At 49.4% G+C, this 17,218-nt stretch overlaps 1 protein-coding gene across 3 annotated transcripts in view; it reads right to left on the bottom strand.

The window, feature by feature from the left end:
* Positions 1-10,790, bottom strand: part of CAMKK1 (calcium/calmodulin dependent protein kinase kinase 1) — a 93,363-nt gene extending 82,573 nt beyond the window's left edge. Inside the window, exon 1 of one of the 3 annotated variants that reach the window (XM_017828847.1) lies at positions 10,737-10,790. The gene's annotated coding sequence lies outside the window, so the exon portion shown is untranslated. Of the gene's footprint in view, positions 1-7,993; positions 8,057-9,937; positions 9,960-10,736 lie in introns of those variants that run through there. The other 2 variants (XM_017828850.1, XM_017828848.1) reach the window with 2 other exon arrangements.
* Between the last annotated feature and the right edge of the window lie 6,428 nt (positions 10,791-17,218).

Here is a 17,218-nt window from a genome sequence, read left to right as displayed (position 1 = left end):
AGCTGGTAACAGCAGGAGCAGCCCCACAGCATTATGTGAACTAGGGATTTACATCCTCCAGCGAAGCCACCAACACCCCCAAACCCAAAAATCCCTTCAGTGGTCTCTTCCTGGAATCAGCCAATGCACCAGACAACACAGGGCCAGGAGAACGATGCTACTGCCTGGGAGGGACCTGCAGCAGTACACAAACACAATGCATAAGGGACACCTACCCTGGAATTTGCTCCTCTCACTCCCAAACTTCCTTTCTGCTTCCCCTAAGATGATTTCTGCAGCTAAATGAACACATTGGAGCAGAAATTTTATTCTTAATTTGTCCCCTGGGTGTTTCGCTGACCCTACCAAGAACTATATTTAAATGTGCAATTTCCTGGCTAGACTCATTTGCAGTCCCTTCCCTCCTGGCTGCCTGTGCAAGTCTGGCCCAGAATCCAATTAGCTACTACCACCCTTTAAATCAACGGAATTAAACTCAAACAAGAAAAATAAAATTAAGGATTTTAATTACATCATTCTTATTATATGTCTAAATACTTACAATTCCCATGCTCACTGGGAGGTGGGCTTGAAAGGCTAGAAAATGACAATTTTCCAAGCAGACAAAATTGTAGCCAGAACAAACAGTTTGACAGGAGAGAGACTCTACCCACCCTAATCCCCAGAGCAGGTTTGGTTTAATGCACTGCAGAGATGGATGTAGGACCTCCCTGGCACCCTGGAAGGAGCAGCTGCTTCCCAGCACCTGTGAAAGGCAGGACAAGCCCAAAGACTTCCAGCTTCACACACGAAGGAGCAGCTGCAGTTTGTCTGGTTTTAATGAGAGGAACCTTCTTTCATCAGCATCACCCTCCCCAGTGCCTGGGAGTCGTTCCCACTGCAGCTTCCAGAGGAGGCCAAAGCAAAGGGAATGGTTTGACTCAGAGTTTGCTGGTGTCACACTTACTCCTTGACCAGCTCCAGCTGGTCACAGTGACATCCAACAGCCCCAGCTGTGCACAGGAACAAGGCAAGGAGGATGTGGATTCCCAAGGCCATGTAGCCCAGGTTCTCACCACCATAGAGGGCTGTTTCACTCCTTTCCCTGTCACATCCTTTAAGGCTCCAGGTTTTTCAGGTCAGATTCCCAACAGAGTGATGCTGTGGCTGTTCAGACTTAACAGTGACCTCAAGATCTTCAGAGTCCCTTCTGGGCAGGCTTCTCTCCACCTCCTCCTGCTCCCAGCCTGTGCTCCAGCCTTGGCTTCCTGCCTGCCTCCAGGAGCTGCTCAGCAGATCCCCACAAAGCCTTTGGCTCTGGTGAACCTGCCCAGGACTGTCCAGCAGGGGATGGGGCTGTGCAGGGCAGGAAGAGCCAGGCACTGTGGGGTGGGAAGACATCAGGAAAGCTGATGTGTTATTTCACTCAGACTTCCCAACTGCCAACACTGCTCAGCTTGGGAGATACCAGGGCCACAGAGAGGTTCAGAGGAGGTCGATGTCTTTAGAATAGCCAGGTTGCTGCTGGAAATGGTGCTTCTCAATGTCAGCAAGTAAGGAGTGGCTGGGATGACTTTGCTGCAAGGTATTAACTGTCCAAGCTGGCTTCAGCTGCCAGCAGGAGCTCAGTCCATCCCAAACTTGTACCTGCTCCTGAAGAAGACAGGGACTTCACTCAGGCCCTTTAGGAGCCACATCTGCCATGAAATCAGGTTACTGCAGAAATTCCACATATGAACTAAACTTTTATGAGTGTTGGACAGCTCAGCCTCCTGGGGAGTGGAGCAGGAAGGGGCTTAGTCTGAGTCACAGGCTTCTTGCCAAGAAAGAACAAGAACTGCAGAGGCTTTAATCCACAGGACATAACACTGGAAGGGACAGCTTCAGGAATGCTCAGCTCAGGACACTTGCATGGTGGGACAGGGATTCTCTACAGGAGTGAGCACTGCCAAAATAAACGTATTAAAGCACAATGATGCTCTTTTTTCATTGACTCCCCCAGTCCCACGCCCTTCTTTTAGAGGGGAACAGATAGATATGGACAGGGCTGTCACACATTTTTGCAGAAAGTCATCAGTTAGGAAAAGCAAATTCCCCAGGAATGAAGAACTCTGAGCCATCTTGCCCTTCTTTTGCATGCAGCTACACTGACAACTTGCAAAGACACTCTGCTCCCCTCACATCCTAGAAACCAGTTTGATGGTGAAGTGTCAGCACATTTCTAGGTTAGTAAAAGCTGGGGCATGGGAGGAGAGAGGCAACGAAGGAGTCTGATTGTCTTAGACAAAGAGATTGGAATAGATTTCACAGCAGGAAAAGGTTTCAGGGCAAGGAAAAATTTATTCATGCCTAAAGAGCATGGAATATTAAAGACTCTGGGTTTCCCTTCCTCCACAAGGCCTTAGTGGAATGAGACTCTAAGCACTTTGCAGTAACCACAAAACACCCTCAAGGAATCCAGGTGGTTTTATCCAGCTCCCAGCAAAAACCCAAAAATCCCTTGGCATTGCAGCCATGGCATCAGCAGGAGGCTGGTGCACCCACTGCAAGCAGCAAACAAGGTGAGCAGCCTCAGCCCTGAGAGCCAGGGACCTTTCTGGGGATGAAGGGGCTTCCCCAGGGATGCTGGGCAGGCACTGAACCAAAGGCAGCCCAGGAATATGCTGCTCTGGAGTCAAATGAGACATCACTTTAGTTAACAAACTGCTCTTTGCATCCCCAGAGAATCTGCCATTTTTTTGACTCACATCTGGAGGTTTATTTTCCATTGCTGTGGCACTTCAGGCCCTGCTATCACCTGGGCCTGATGCTGCACACAGAAAACAGTGGTCCCTGCTGTGAAGTTTATGTTCTTAACACCAGAAACAATGAGTAAAGGAGGTAGATGCTTGGAGGAGCACCAGGAAAGCTGTACTGGTTTTGCTCATTCACTCCTTTGGTGGCTGGGAGGATGTGCCACAGAACAACTGATTCCCACAGGTGGGACAATCTCATATTGCCCTCTTGCATCTGTGATGGTCATTCTGGATGGCAGACAGATACTGTGGCATTCAAGTGGAGCACAGCCACTTCTCAGCTCCTTGGAAACAGCAAACTCTGAAAATTAACCAAAAATGCCAGTCCTGTTCTGCAGTTTGACTTAAATCAATCTATCTGGCATTAAGGAATGGACTCACAGCAATTGCTATGAATAAACCATGCCTTTTACTATTGCTTCAAGGCAAATTACAAGCACTGCTCACATCAAACTGCATGAGAAAGGACAAAGCAGAAGCCTGCACAGACTGTGGAAGCATGTTGGAAGGGATGCCTGATCTCTGTAACATGGAAGTGCACATTAGCAACACAGCCTGATCTGCCAGCTGAGAACACTAAAGTTCATGACCACAACCATGGGACAAAGGCAGGCTGAGCCAGAGGATCTTATTCCCACCATTCCAACAAATCACACCGTGCTCACACAGTGACCCCACACCTTGAAGCAGAGGCACACATTACTGTTCCCTCTGCACTCAGCAAAGGTTGGCCTGACAAGCTGCACTGGGACATCTTCCACTTTTCCAGGCCCAACTCTCAGCCTGGGGATGAGGTGCTGACACAGAAAGGGAAAGAGACTCATCTCAGGTCTGTTTTACGCTCTGCCTCACAGAGCTGGCAGCCTCAGATATCATTAACCTTTGTCAGTCAAGCTACCTGACAGCTACAGAAAGGTCAATCCAGACTTCAGCATCAAAGCACCTCATCAGTAAGAGGTCAGCAGAAGAATCTCCTGTCCTCACACTCCCACTTGAAGCAGGTACATCTTTAGCACAAGCAGACCCAAGCCCTTGATTCCAGCACAAATAATATCCTAGAACAGCACAACCCAGACACTATTACCAAAATGAGGTGTTAGGAAGTGTCAAAATTAAGACTTGACTCATTTAAGTGTTTGGCTTATGCACGTGTAGTGTAATAATTTGTCACAGAAACACTACACCAGGTCCTGCTGCCTTTCAAGTATCTTGATTTCTTTTGGCACAGGACTACCATCTGTGTCACCAGTATCCAAACCCAGTTCTCTCTCCTTCCCTTCCCAGTTTTCCCACACTGATCTGTAACCATTGATAAAAGACTGGGAAGGAAGCTCTGAAGCAGCAGAATACACTTTTCCAAGGCAGCACTCAACTCCCTTGAGGGGCAAATCCATCCTTTTTCTTTCACGTTACCATCAACCCCTTTTCACACACTGCAGGAAGGAAGCCTCCTTCCACAGTGGAGCTGATTCATTCCTCAGAGCACATCCATCCCAGGCTCCTAATGAAGAGGCAGCTCACACATCTGCCAGCTTCTTGTCCCCAACAGGCAGAGCCCCATGTGCTGGGCTGGAATGAGGGGAAGGGAGGCTCTGGCAGCAGACACCCAGCATGAAACAACAGCTACAGATCCTCTTCTAGCACGAGTCCCTTTGAGCATCCCAAATTCTCTCCAAGAGACCACATCAGAGCAGCAGAGAAGACTAAGACCCCCAGCTGCATCCAGCACAGGAGGTCCAGAGGCAGGAGAAAAGCTCCAGCAAAGCCTTGCATGCTGCCAGTACCACGGAGAGGAAGCACAAAGGCAGGAGGTAGAGTAGCTTGACAGAGCTGGTGCAGCAGCAGGAGCTGGTAATTAGAGCCAGACTCAGGTAGGTACATGAATGTACTCTGCAAAGCTGTGCTGGCTTGGGTTTTAACTACTGCTGCCTGATTCCTTCAGCTTCATCTACTGTAGATGTGACAGCCTGCAGCTGTGGGCTGCAGGGGGCTGTGCCCATGCTATTTGTACACAGCAAATCCATCCTCACCAGCTCTTTTGTGGTTTTAGGACTTGCATCTATCCCATAAAATAGAATAAACAGAAACCTGAACTACCACCCAGACTGGGGGAAGAAGAGACAGACACTCAGGATAAAGTCCCTCATGAGAGCAAAATACTCTTTGAGTTAATAAGCACAGCACACAATAGCAGAGCAAAACCAAGACACACTGCAGGGTGGATGGTCCAAGCTTTGCTGCACTCACAGGGCTGCAAGATAAAACTGTGAATATTCTCTGCAGCAGAGGGACAGCTGAGGAACACAAGGCACCTGACTCAGAGCATTGCTCCAGCACAGGACCAAACTGGCAAAGACTGGCACTACAGTCCAGGTCACCAGGGCAGGATGATCTCATGTCCCTTGGTAGGACTGATTCACACTCTCACCACAGTCCCATCAGTCACAAATCCAACACTAACATGTCCTCAGAAGGCATTATTTAGCCTGGGCTTCCTCAGCACTTCTTTATTTCTCCTTTTCCCACCCCAAATGAGCCCCTAGTTTAACACCCATGCTAAGCACTCAACTTTTGGGTCTATCTGTGAATTGGAGCTCCAACTTACCAAGGAAATCTGTAGCCAGAGGAAACAACTGAATGAGTCTTAATTTAACATCCTTCTTATCAAATTCCTTCTCCAGTTGAAAGCTTCATGGGTCTGTAGGACTTCCTTCTGCATAACATAACACGAGTTCAACAGCCATACCAGAAATCTTTGTAGAATGAGAATGCCAGAGTTAAGACTTTTTTTTCCCTCTGAAGTTGAAGAAAATGTTATCTGCACAGCTGTTCAAAGTCACAAGTCTTGCCTTGAAGTTTCCTCATGGGAACAGGGACCTAACATCCCTCCAAAACGTGTCATTAATGCTCTGTCCTCACAAGGTCACAAAATCACAGTGTCACTTGGCTGAGAAAAACAACCAGCACACCCCAGAAACGTTCAGGGGATACTGCACAGGAACTGCAGCTCTCAGGGAGCCACTCTCTTCCTCCCTCCTTGGCACACAGCTCTGTGCTCGTGACTGTTTAACACAGACCACTCTGCCCCATCTCTGCTCTGCAGCAAGGACTCCCACCAAAATCCCAGGCTCTGCTGCCAGCTGAAAAGGATAGGACACAGTCCTCACTTATACTGGTGTGAGTGGGAACTACTGGAAACAGGGAAATGCAGAAGGATCAAAAAAAGTGAGGTAATGAATTTGGCTCCGCTGACCTCAGGGGAGCAGTTGCCACTCAGCACCAACACCAGCACAAATTAAAGCTGAACTTTTCTGCTTGTCCAAGGCATACACACGGCTGCTCTGCAGAGAGCACAGCACAGCAACAGGAAAAAGGGGAAGGATATCTCTATCTCAGAAAGACACATAGTCAAGTGCTGCTCCAGCAGACAGTGGCACATCACAGCCTCGCTGTTTACATTACACCAGAATAATTAGAGCAGTCACTGTTAACTAGCTAACAACTTCACCATCAGCTCTCTGAACAATGCTGAAGAATTAATCACAACATTTCACAGCCTTCCCCAAACACAGCCACCACTCTGCAGAAACACTGAAGCCACCCCAGAGACGAGCAGCCTAAATTAATCCCACATGGATTCGGCTAAAAGGAACTACAACTATTTCAGCAGCACTCGCCCTAAAATTATGCCTGTCCAGGGCAGCAACCCAAAAGAAACAAGCCCTCAACAAACCACACCTTATCCAAGGCATGACTCAGCTCGTGCACTGGGTGACATCAAGAAATAAAATACGGGGGTTCATACTCAACCAGGTTCACTCTCTAAACCAGCAGGTTTGTGGGACATGCAGCTCCCAGCTGCCAGGGGACAGCCTTCCCTTTCAGCTGCAGGCCTCAGCCCACTGAGAAGATGTGTCCTCAAAAGGACTTGACCTTCCAGGAAAACTTCCCTATCCAGGGACACCAGCACATAAAAGCAAAAACCAAAAATTTCCCCACTGTCATGTACTTGACGCTTTTGTGTAACATTTGTGCTTCTCCCTCTGTTTCTATCCATATCACTTGTGTCAAAAATATAAAATAAACTTAATAGCTAATATATAGAATATGTATGAATATATAATAAAACTGAAGACTGCAATGAAACAGGAAAATGTTTCTAAAGACTTAAACCAGTAGAAAAAGTGACCAACAAATCCAGTCTGCAAATTCCTTAGAAAGTTAGACCTGCAAGTTCTGCAGTCTTTGACTGCACCTCAACATTAATGATGAAGTCTATAAAATGTTTTTCTGTGATTAAAGACTCAATCCTAAAAGTCACCAACTGTGGCCAGCTACACAAGCCTGGGAAACATCTGAGTTTCTGAAGAGCTGGAACATGTGTACTCACACCTCACCCACCACCACAAATCAGCAGCCACCCTCCCACACATCCATGACAGTCACTGCAGCTTCTTCCCACCATTGTCTTTCAAATTAGTATCCTACTCCAATTTATCAGTTATCAGGATTTCTTCTCTTTAGAAGTTTTCAGATCTTTTTCCCCAACCATGCTAAGCTTAACCACTGTGTTAATTAAAACAACACAGCTTGACCACATGCCATTATTTGGTATCCTTCATTCACCTGCTGTACCTGATACTTTGCTGCTTTATCCATCACGAACAACACTAACCAACCCTCAGCTCTGCCACGGTGACTGCATTGTGTCAACAACTGCTCTGTACACTTCAATCATCCCCACTGCTTTTACAGCCAGCCACGCACATTCCTTTTCCAACCACATACTTTCTGGTGACTGGGTCACCTCCCTGCACGTTGGATGTTTGCTTCTCAAAGCAAGTGACATCCCGTGCCAAAAAACAAGACTGAAAATCAGAGAAGAAACCATGAAGAGATAGACGTAAGAGGAGGAATTTTGATGAGGGTTACTGTATACCTAGTTGTCCCCAGAGGTGTCTGCTTTGCTACCTTATAAGACACAAGCCAATAACACTTTATGTCATGCCAAGTTTATACTGGGCTTTTACACTGACTGCTTTCATCCCAGAGATGAAGGGGTAAGTTGCCCCCTCACTGTTTCTCAGCTTCCCTCCCTCTCCACCTGCCAAACTGCAGCAGTGGCGGGGCTGAGTAGCAGCATCTGCCAGAGGCTCTGCAGAAGTCTCCCCCACCCCAAGTTAAAGGTAAAAACCCACTCAAAAGCCCTGTTTGCCCACCTTCCTTCATACTCGGGTGCCAGGAGAGCTCCTACTTCAGCCTGATGCTGCCCAAAGCTGGGCTCTGCTGCTGACCTCACCCAAACCGTGTTCCCTCCCACCTTTCTCATACTTGATTAGCTTAACACTGCCTGCTCAGCATCCACAGGACCTGGAGCCAAGGGAGATCTCCCACATAAGCAGAACCTGCCTCCTCTACACCCAGTGTCTGTCAGTGCTTTGAGCAGCTGAACAGACCCCTAGACATTCCACCTGCCCATCATCCACCTGAGCTTTAGGGCAGTAACGGGTATCCTCCCTCCAGGCATCTTCCCAAGGCAGAGGAATTGCACATATTGATTTCAGACGCTACCCAACTGACTTCCACAGCTCCAGCACTGACAAAATCCTCACACTGAGCTCCCCACCAGGTTGGCACACCCGGATCTGCATCAGATTTATCCTCTCTGCCCCTCAGCCAGGCAGATACCTCCTCTGGAGACCCAAACCACCCTACTAGAAGCCATCCAGCACCCTCAGCCTTTTCCTGAAGCTTCTTAAAAAAGAAGTTTCTCCTTCCCCTGCCCCTCGGTAGCAATGGCCCTATAAAGGCTCTTCTAAGGTCCACCTTGACACAGAACTGTTCTTTCCACAGTTTGTGACAGGCTGCCACAAATACAGGGTTAATACACCTTTCAGTAACTTCAGGGAACAAGTGTCAGCAAAAAGAGATGCAGTAGCCTGGCAAGCAGACCCTTGGCTGAAGGACAGTGACACACTCAGCATTGTGGCACCTCTTCACGCCCAGCCAAGGTTTAAACCACGGAAGTGCTTGTGGTGACCACTGCCTAAGCACTGCTTCTTCCTCCAGCAAACAGAACACTGCAACATTATCCTTCCAGACATCTCCTCTGCTGCATCTTCAGAGCATTCCCACTGCAGCCACACCACAAGAGCCCATAAGGGAAGAGAAATCCCACAATCCCTTCCCAGCAAAAGAAAAGCTGGGCCTTGAACGTCTGGTTAGTGCCAGGACAATTAATTGTATCAGGCAAAGACATTTAGGGCTTAATGAACACATTAATTAAGGAGCACAGGGCAGCAGCACAGGCTTTGGAAGCCATGGCAGAAGTACAGCACCACACAAGCTGTGTGGGGTGATGGGGCACCTCACTGCTCTCTGGGGCAATGCCAGGACAGGTGAGGTCACCTTGCAGCTCTGCTCCAGAAGCAGCTCTGGATGAGCAGCTCTGCTCACCCTCGCTGGGCCAGGAGCTGTCCTGGGAGCACCCACACATACCCCACTCCAACTCACAGGACATATCATAAAACCAAGAGGAAATAACTGGAGACAGCTCCAGATTGAAGGCACTCGATGCCAGGGAACAGAGCTTTCTCAAAAAAAGAGGAAAACCATCAGGACCCCGTGGCCCAGCACCTACTGTGACTTAAAGCCCAACCTTCATACCATGTCAAACCATGACATGCCTGAACTCCTCGCTGGAACGATAAGAGCCTGGTGCTTACGCTCCTGGTTGCTAAGATCTGTCCTTCTCCAGGAAAAAGCCAGGGGAGCAAGCCCAGGGAAGCAATTTATTGCTCTGCCTGGAGATTAATCCCATTCACAACCAGGCACCCCAGCCCCAGCACAGGGTGCAGCACAGCAACGTGTTGGAGCACTGCCCCAGCACACTGGCTTTGGTTTTTCTCTTCAAGCAACTGAGATAACGGCTCTCTGCTTGCCTTATCCACTTTCAAAAGCAACACTTCAGAGCCATCCCATGTCAACCCCCAGGACAAACTGAGGCTGCCAGAGAGGCCTCACATGGAGGAAGTTAACGCATGATGGGACGCACTGTAAGCTTAACGTGGATCCTCAGAGTGTTGTAAATAGACAAGCAACAGTTTCCTATTGAACAAAACCTTCTCCATTAAGTTACAACTACAACAGAACGGTAATTTTACCTTTAACAGAGCAGCTGAATAAAGTGGTATCTCCGCAGGATCAGCAGTTTTCCTTGCTCACAGCACACAGGCCTTTGGGAGCTGCAGGTTATGGTCCCTCAGAGCCAAGGTAAGCAGAGAGGAAGACAAGCCCCTCTCGTGCCAGCCTGGCTGCCAGGTGTGTGCGCTCCGAGACACGGCCGGGGCAGGACGGCTCAGACCAAGGCACTGATCCTTGAGAAAACCCAAACTTTGAGGAGCTCAGACTGATCCCAAGGGCAGCAAGGAGCCTTAGGAAGCCGCAACAAACCCGCACGGAGCTCGCCGCACTTCTTACCTTCTCCTCTGCCCCCTCTAGAAAAGGGCGAGAGACGGCTCGTGTGATGAGTAAACCGTTCAAAATCCCAGATTTCAGAAGGATTTTCACCCCCCTCCCATTTATTTCTGAGCTCGGTAAAAGCAACACCTCCGGAGCCGCGGCTACCGGGGCGCATCGCCACCTCCCCGGCCCCGCTGCGGCGGCGGCTCCCGCAGCCCGCGGGATGCGGCGGCTGCCCGAGCTCACCCGCCACCCACCCCCGGCGCGCCCGGAGCCCACCCGCGCCCGCTCCAGCGCCGCGGGGACGCTGCCTCTGGACTATCCCCGTGGATTATCCCCCGTGGGTCACCTGTCCCTTGGCCGGCGAGGGCCTCGCAGCCCGGCGGCGGAGCCCGCGGGAGCGCCGCGGCCGCAGTGTGGGGGGTCCGTGCGCGGGTGCGGGTCCCTGCCCGAGGGTCAGTCGGCGCGCAGGGGGTCTCTCCGTGCCCGGGGGTGTCTCACCTGCGCCCGGCGGTGCCGCCCGGTCCCGCCCGCCCCGCGGCTCCGCCGTTCGCGCCGCCCGCCCCGCGTTGGCCGCGCGGGGCCGGGGCCCGAGCGCGCCCCGCCCGCGCGCGCGCCCGCCCATTGGCTGCCGGCGGCCGCGCCCCCCGCGGCGCGCGCCCGTGCGCCCCTGAGGGGAGAGGGCCTCCTCTGTCCACGCGCCTCAGCCCCGGGCGGGTTTTGAGGCAAAATAAAACCCCTTTTTTTTTTTTTTCGGTGGTGCGTGGCCGTGTGACAGAGGCACCGCGTTTTCCCCGCTCGCCCCGCGTGGGTTTTGAGGCAAACCGCTCCCCCCCACACACACTTTTTTCGGCGGCGTGGAGCCGTGAGGGAGAGGCACCGGGTTTGTCCCCGCTCGCCTCAACCCCGGGTGGGTTTTGAGGCAAAACCCCCACTTTCTTCGACGGCGTGTGGCCGTGAGGGAGAAGGACAGGGCCAGGGGGAGGCAGGACAAGGACAGGGAGAGGCACTGGGTTCTTCCTGCCCGCCTCAGCCCTGGGTGGGTTTTGAGGTAAAAAAACCCTTTTTCGGGGGTATGGGGCTGTGAGGGAGAAGGACAGGGAGAGGCACTCTCTTTTCCCCGCCCGCCCCAGCTCCGGGTGGGTTTTGAGGCAAAACTCCACTTTGTTCGACGGCGTGTGGCCGTGAGGGATAAGGACAGGGACAGGGAGAGGCACTGGGTTCTCCCTGCCCTCCTCAGTCCCGGCTGGGTTTTGAGGCAAAAAAAGCTTTTTTCGGCGGCGTGTGGCCGTGTGGTGTCCAACCAGAAGCACATCTGGGAGGGGGCTCTTGGGTGAAAACACGAGGCTTTTTGCTAATCACAGAATCACAGAATTAGGTTGGAGAAGACCTCTGAGATCGAGTCCAACCTAGACCCAACACCACCTTGTCAACCAGACCACGGCACTCAGTGCCACATCCAGTCTGTCCTTAAACACCTCCAGCAAACGTGACTCCACCACCTACCTGGACAGCCCCTTCCAATGTCTAATCACCCTTTCTGTGAAGAAATTATCCCTAATATTCCCTGATATAATCAGGGAAAGTGGCGCTGGCAGGGCAGGGAGCGGAGGGTCTGCCAGCCCCAGGGGATGGTTATTCCAGGCAGAGGGACACAATGTGAGGGACCCCTGGCTGGCTGCTCCCTGGGTCACAGACACCCACCAGACTACTGTGGGTGTGGGACCTTTTCCCGGTGCCCCTGCTCTCCCCTGGGTCCGAGGAGGTGAAGGTGGGAGCCCACATCCCAGGCAGAGCAGCTTGGTTCTCTGGGATCCTGGCACAGGAGTGACTCCTTATCCAGGCTCTATCTCTAAAGTAATAACACCCAACCCTGACCATATACATTTTCTGAACTCTTACAGCAGTGAGGGGAAATGCTGCACATCAACTAATTCCACTGCCGTCACTCAAGGAATTCCTACAAGCAGATGCCCTTTATGGTTTATGACTCATGCTTTGTTTTTCCCTCCCACTCTCTTTTACCTTCTTGGCTCACAGTTGACTGTGCCCCTGGGTCGAGGGGTTCCCACTGCACCCAGCAGCGAAGTGTGTTTCCTGTGGGATTGTTGAAGATGTTGATTTTGTGACAAGTGACTCGTGGCTGGGCTTGCTGGGCTGTGCTCTGGCTCCACTCGAGGTCAGGGTCCCCCCTAGGAATCTTGGATTTAGCCAGAGAGCAAGAGTAGGATTAAATCCACATCCTGACTCAACCCGCTGCAAACTCCTGCTCCTTCCCACTGTGACAACAGGCAGAGAGAAATGCCTGTGCCTGCTTCCAATGGGCCTCAAATAATCCTCTGCTTTGGAAACAAATTAATTTCTTACTATGTGTTTCATAACTCAAAATAACTCAGCATACTAATAAAGCAACTTGTGGTTTACTACCAACTTTTTTTCCCATCTGAAAAAAACTTCCTCAGGTTGTCACTCTGTTGAGAGAAGTACCAAAATGTAATTAAGAGACACTAATCATTAAAACAGCAAAGTTGTATTGCAAGCCTAGCAAAGACCATGAATTTTCTCATTTACTCGGTGTGTTTATTATAAACACAATTCTGCAATTTGCTATGTGCATCCAAATCTTACATTTCCTGCAGAAATGTGCTTTGTCACCCAGGCTGGTCACAGGCAGCTGAGCAGCTCTCTGTGGATGAACAGGTTTATTCAGGGCTAATGCCCTTTAACTTCCATCGAAAATATTTGTGCATTCTCTTTGCCAATTTTCAGTCAAAAATGCTTGGAGCTGAAACACTGTGTGGTTTTAAGCTTGACTATTAAGGAGTTGTTATATTCAGTGAAATGATCCCTGTTAGAAAGGTACAAGGGGTTTTCTCTTTCAGATCACAGAGAAAATCCAGCAGAGAAGATTTTCCATGAACAGGAGACACTGAGGCAGAGAAGGGCTCTCGGAGCAGGTGAACAGCGGTGTGATAGCAGTGAGAGGATGGTGGAACCTGCTGCATTTTAGGGTGACCAAAGACATGTACATGTGGCACTTAAGGACGTGGTTTAGTGGTGAACTTGGCAGTGTTAGGTTTGCAGCTGGACTTGATCTCAGAGGTCTTTTCCAACCTAAATGATTCTGTGATTGTAACAGGGCAGGAGAGAGCCTCATCACCTTGAGTTCGTGCTTCCGAGTTCGTGCTTCCAAGTTCGTGCTTTCATGTTGCCTTCTTCCAGCAGCTCTGGATATTAGCTAATGACACTGATTAGGTATCACCTCAAGGCAGCCAACAGCCTGAGCTCCCAGGCTGCCTGTTGGCCATAGTGGGCTCTCAAGAAAAGTAAGACAAGCCCATGAGCAAAAACAAAGCCTCCTCCCAGCCCCGAGCAGTGAAAACCCCAACCTCCTTCTTGGATGTCTGGGTATAAGTGCCCAGGACCCAGGAATGTGGCTGTGCCTGTGGAGAGATTGTGCTCCTGTGGCTCCAGGGCACGAGAGATGCTCTGAAAGACCATCTCATGTAGAAAACAAAACACTGACCTGTTTCACAGGGGCTTTCAATTCAATCAAACAAGGCCTTGCTAATGCAGGGGCCAACTCAGCTTCTCATGAGAAATGAGCAAACCTTTCAGCTTCCTGCTCCTCCTGCCCTCACTGCTGCTGAGGAGGTTTTTGCAAAGATTTCAGAAGTCATTTGGGCTGATTCACATTTGGCTTTGAGATGCCTAGGAGATGCTGACTGTTCGGAAAGGGCTGATATTTGTCCCCTAGAAACCTCTATCCTTTAGCACCAGGGAGTTCAAATCACCAGTGATGTCTGAAGCACAGTTTAGCACCAGCATCAAGGTTTGAAACAATCCTCACAAAGACTGCCAGCACCTGACCGATGAAGTAACCTGGTTAGCTAAGCTCAGTCAAAAGTTGATGTTTCTTCCAGAAAACAAAACAAACCATGTGCCTCAGTTTCCCTTTTCATAATACACAGGTGATCACACTGCAGAGCAGTCATGACTAGGGGAATGGAAATCCCAAATAATGTCTCTCTGCTGCTTAGACCACAGTGGCTGTAGCAGTGTTAAAATAAGACTTTGATGTTTCTGTTCGATAATGACTGGATGTAGTTGGTTGGTAACTGATTTTTTTATGTTTTCTGGGTGCAATGACTGAGAAGGTGTTTATTGAACCTGTCCTTGAGTTACAGTCATAAGGGGAAGAGCTTACATTTCTCCAGGCATTTCACAAGTATGTTTAGATAAAAAGAGAGTCGAAGCCATCCTTTCACTTAAGAAATCTCTTTATGGTGCCATAAAGCTGAGCAGGACCTGTACTTGGTGCTGGTAGGCAGAGCCCTGTTAACTGGAGGGATCCTGATTAACCCCTGCCCAAGAGCCCAGCGGTTGGCTGAGTTGTCGCTGTATTCAGAACCCACTTGGACACTTCAGGCTTTATGCTTTCTAAAATAGAGCAATAAAGCAATTAGAAATAGATAACAGAAGGAGAGAGCACTTCACCACAGAAAGCAAGAGAATATAGCGTGGCATAATTAATACAGAGCTGGCAGCAGCGAAAATGAGCTGTGAGAACCACACTGGCCCCGGGAGGTGGCTGCAGGCTGAGCTCCAGATGTCCAGTGCTCAAATGGCCGAGAAGTTCCTTGTGCCACCCAGCACAGTCTGACCCTAGAATGCCCTAGAATGCCCAACTTTGGGACAGAGGGAAATAAAAGCACCCTTCAGAGCTGGCAGAGCATACATGTTCTTGCCAGTCCTTCACTGTGTGTCAGCCAGAGAATTTACCTTACTGAAATCATTCTCCCACATCAAAAAAAGACAGGGACTTAGTGTAAATAAAAAGGCAGGTGCTTTTTTAGGGAAGAATCCAAGAATGTCCTAAGTGAAGGACTGGGTTAAAAATAACAGGGAGTCTGCTGTGCCAGGGGACGAATGAGTGGGGTTAGAGACAGGAGAGGTTGCACAGGGAAGGAGCTATCTCCTTCTTGAGTGTTATTCATTTAATTTGTCTTGTTACAGTGTCTGGAAGCACCAGGTGGAAATCAGGGCCTCATTGTGCTGGGAATTGGGCGCAAACATAATGATTAAATATTGCCAGCTCTGCAGAGGTTGAAATATAATTCCTCATCCCTGCAGCATCACTAACCAGCATAATTATTGCCAAATAAGATTTTCTGCAATTACTCTTCTGGAATATCTGTGCTACGTGATTTCTTTCGAAATAACCATGCCTGAGGGAAGTGAAAAGATATATTTGTACAAGGTCCAACCTGGTAACCTTCACAGATAACAATAACTGGTCAAAGGCAGAAAATTCTCGCTGCATTTAAATCCATGTTCAGAAATTATTTGCTTGTATCTTGGTTTTCCTTTCTATAAAGCCACCGTAGTCACACTGCACTCAGAGCTCGCTCTCGTCATCTAACACCCATGATCAGTGTAAGAGTCCTTAGAGCACTGACACCATCACATACAAGGGCCTGTTAGTGCTGATTGTAAAGATTAGGGATTAGCAGGAGAATAGATATTCTTTCTTGCGTGTTTTCTGGGGCAGCGTTTGAATTACTGAAGGGTCCTTTTCTATTAGCATTTTTCTATTAGTTATTAACTGTGTTAAAACCAAAATGCAATGAAATAAGGACTTGAAAAAACCCCTCACTAACAACCCAATCCTCAGCTGGCCACAGCATAAACAGGAAGTAGCACAGCAACCTGTCATTGAGGGGGTCTTCACACAATGACCAAATCCCTTTGGGATTCTGTGATACTTTGCTGCTCAGAGGTCAGAGAGCAGCAGGATATACTGCCTGCATCTTTACAACTTCGAATACAGTTATTTTCTGGATTCAACACAAGGAAATTCTTCTGCCCAAGCACAGTAAATTCTCCCCTGACCCTCAGAGCAAGTTCAGGCCAAACCAAGAGGACTGGAGTACAGTCCTGCCGGTCACCCACACCTCCCCCGGGGACTTGCGCTGAAAGCAGCTCAGTAGCAACACCAGGACACTGCCAGGTGTCTTAACCTGCCAGCATTTCCATTTGTGAGTCTTTAGCTCTACAGATTTTAACTGTTGTGTCCTATCCCTCATTCAGTAATTTGGCCTCAATTTTGGCAAACTGGAAGGCACTGGGAGAAGGGGCTGGGAGCTGCAATGCTGAAACAGAGCATCTGCACCACAGAGCTGAGCAGACCAGCCCTTCTTCCTTGCTTTCCCACACCTTAGCACCAGCTCCAGCACTTCTGGCAAAAAGAAGGACCTAAACAATTGCCGTGGGTTTTCCCTGCCTTTTCATACTTCATACAGCAGAGGGGACCAGTGTATGTTAAAACTGGACACTTCTTAGTTTCCTCCAGACAGCCATCGGTCTGTTTGGTCCCACTCGGGAACCACAGCACCTGGGGGCCCTGGCTTAGAGGAGGACCTTGTTTGGGTGAAAGAATTAAAAAAAAAAAATAAAAAATCACAATATCTCACTCATTCTGCTGGTGAATGAAAAGTAAACAAAAGGATTCCCAAAGATTGCATTTTAAAAAGCAAGTATGGAAATGCAAATAAGCCCTGAAGTGATTTTTAAAGCAGTGTTGGGACTTTTAGGGATCCCAGCTCAGAAGTTTTGGATAGCAACTACATGGGATCATGTACAAGTAGCGCTTTTTCTGATTTCTTATCCTGCCTTTTAATTCTTCCCAGGGAAGAACAGGCGCTTTGCATTCCAAGCGTCTTTAAAGATTAAGCAGGCAGAAACAGCCCCTTGCTCTACCTGCGGCCTCGCGCTGGTTATTTTAAGTTTTGACCGGAGATTGACCCAGTTTAAGTGGGTGTGAAAGGTTACCTGAACACTGGCTTCGCTGTCTCTGGCAACAGGATTTCCCGCAGGTGTTATCTGTGTGACATGGTCTCGCAGTCCCCTCTGCTGGTGGCAGCTTGCTGGGGAGCTGCACCAGCCGGGACCGTGCAGTGCGTGGCCTCCACAAGCGCTGCAGG

Source organism: Lepidothrix coronata, unplaced genomic scaffold (genome assembly GCF_001604755.1).
Source record: "Lepidothrix coronata isolate B3197 unplaced genomic scaffold, Lepidothrix_coronata-1.0 Scaffold154, whole genome shotgun sequence".
In the NCBI taxonomy this organism is placed as follows: domain Eukaryota; kingdom Metazoa; phylum Chordata; class Aves; order Passeriformes; family Pipridae; genus Lepidothrix; species Lepidothrix coronata.
This window is presented reverse-complemented; position numbering and strand designations above follow the sequence as displayed.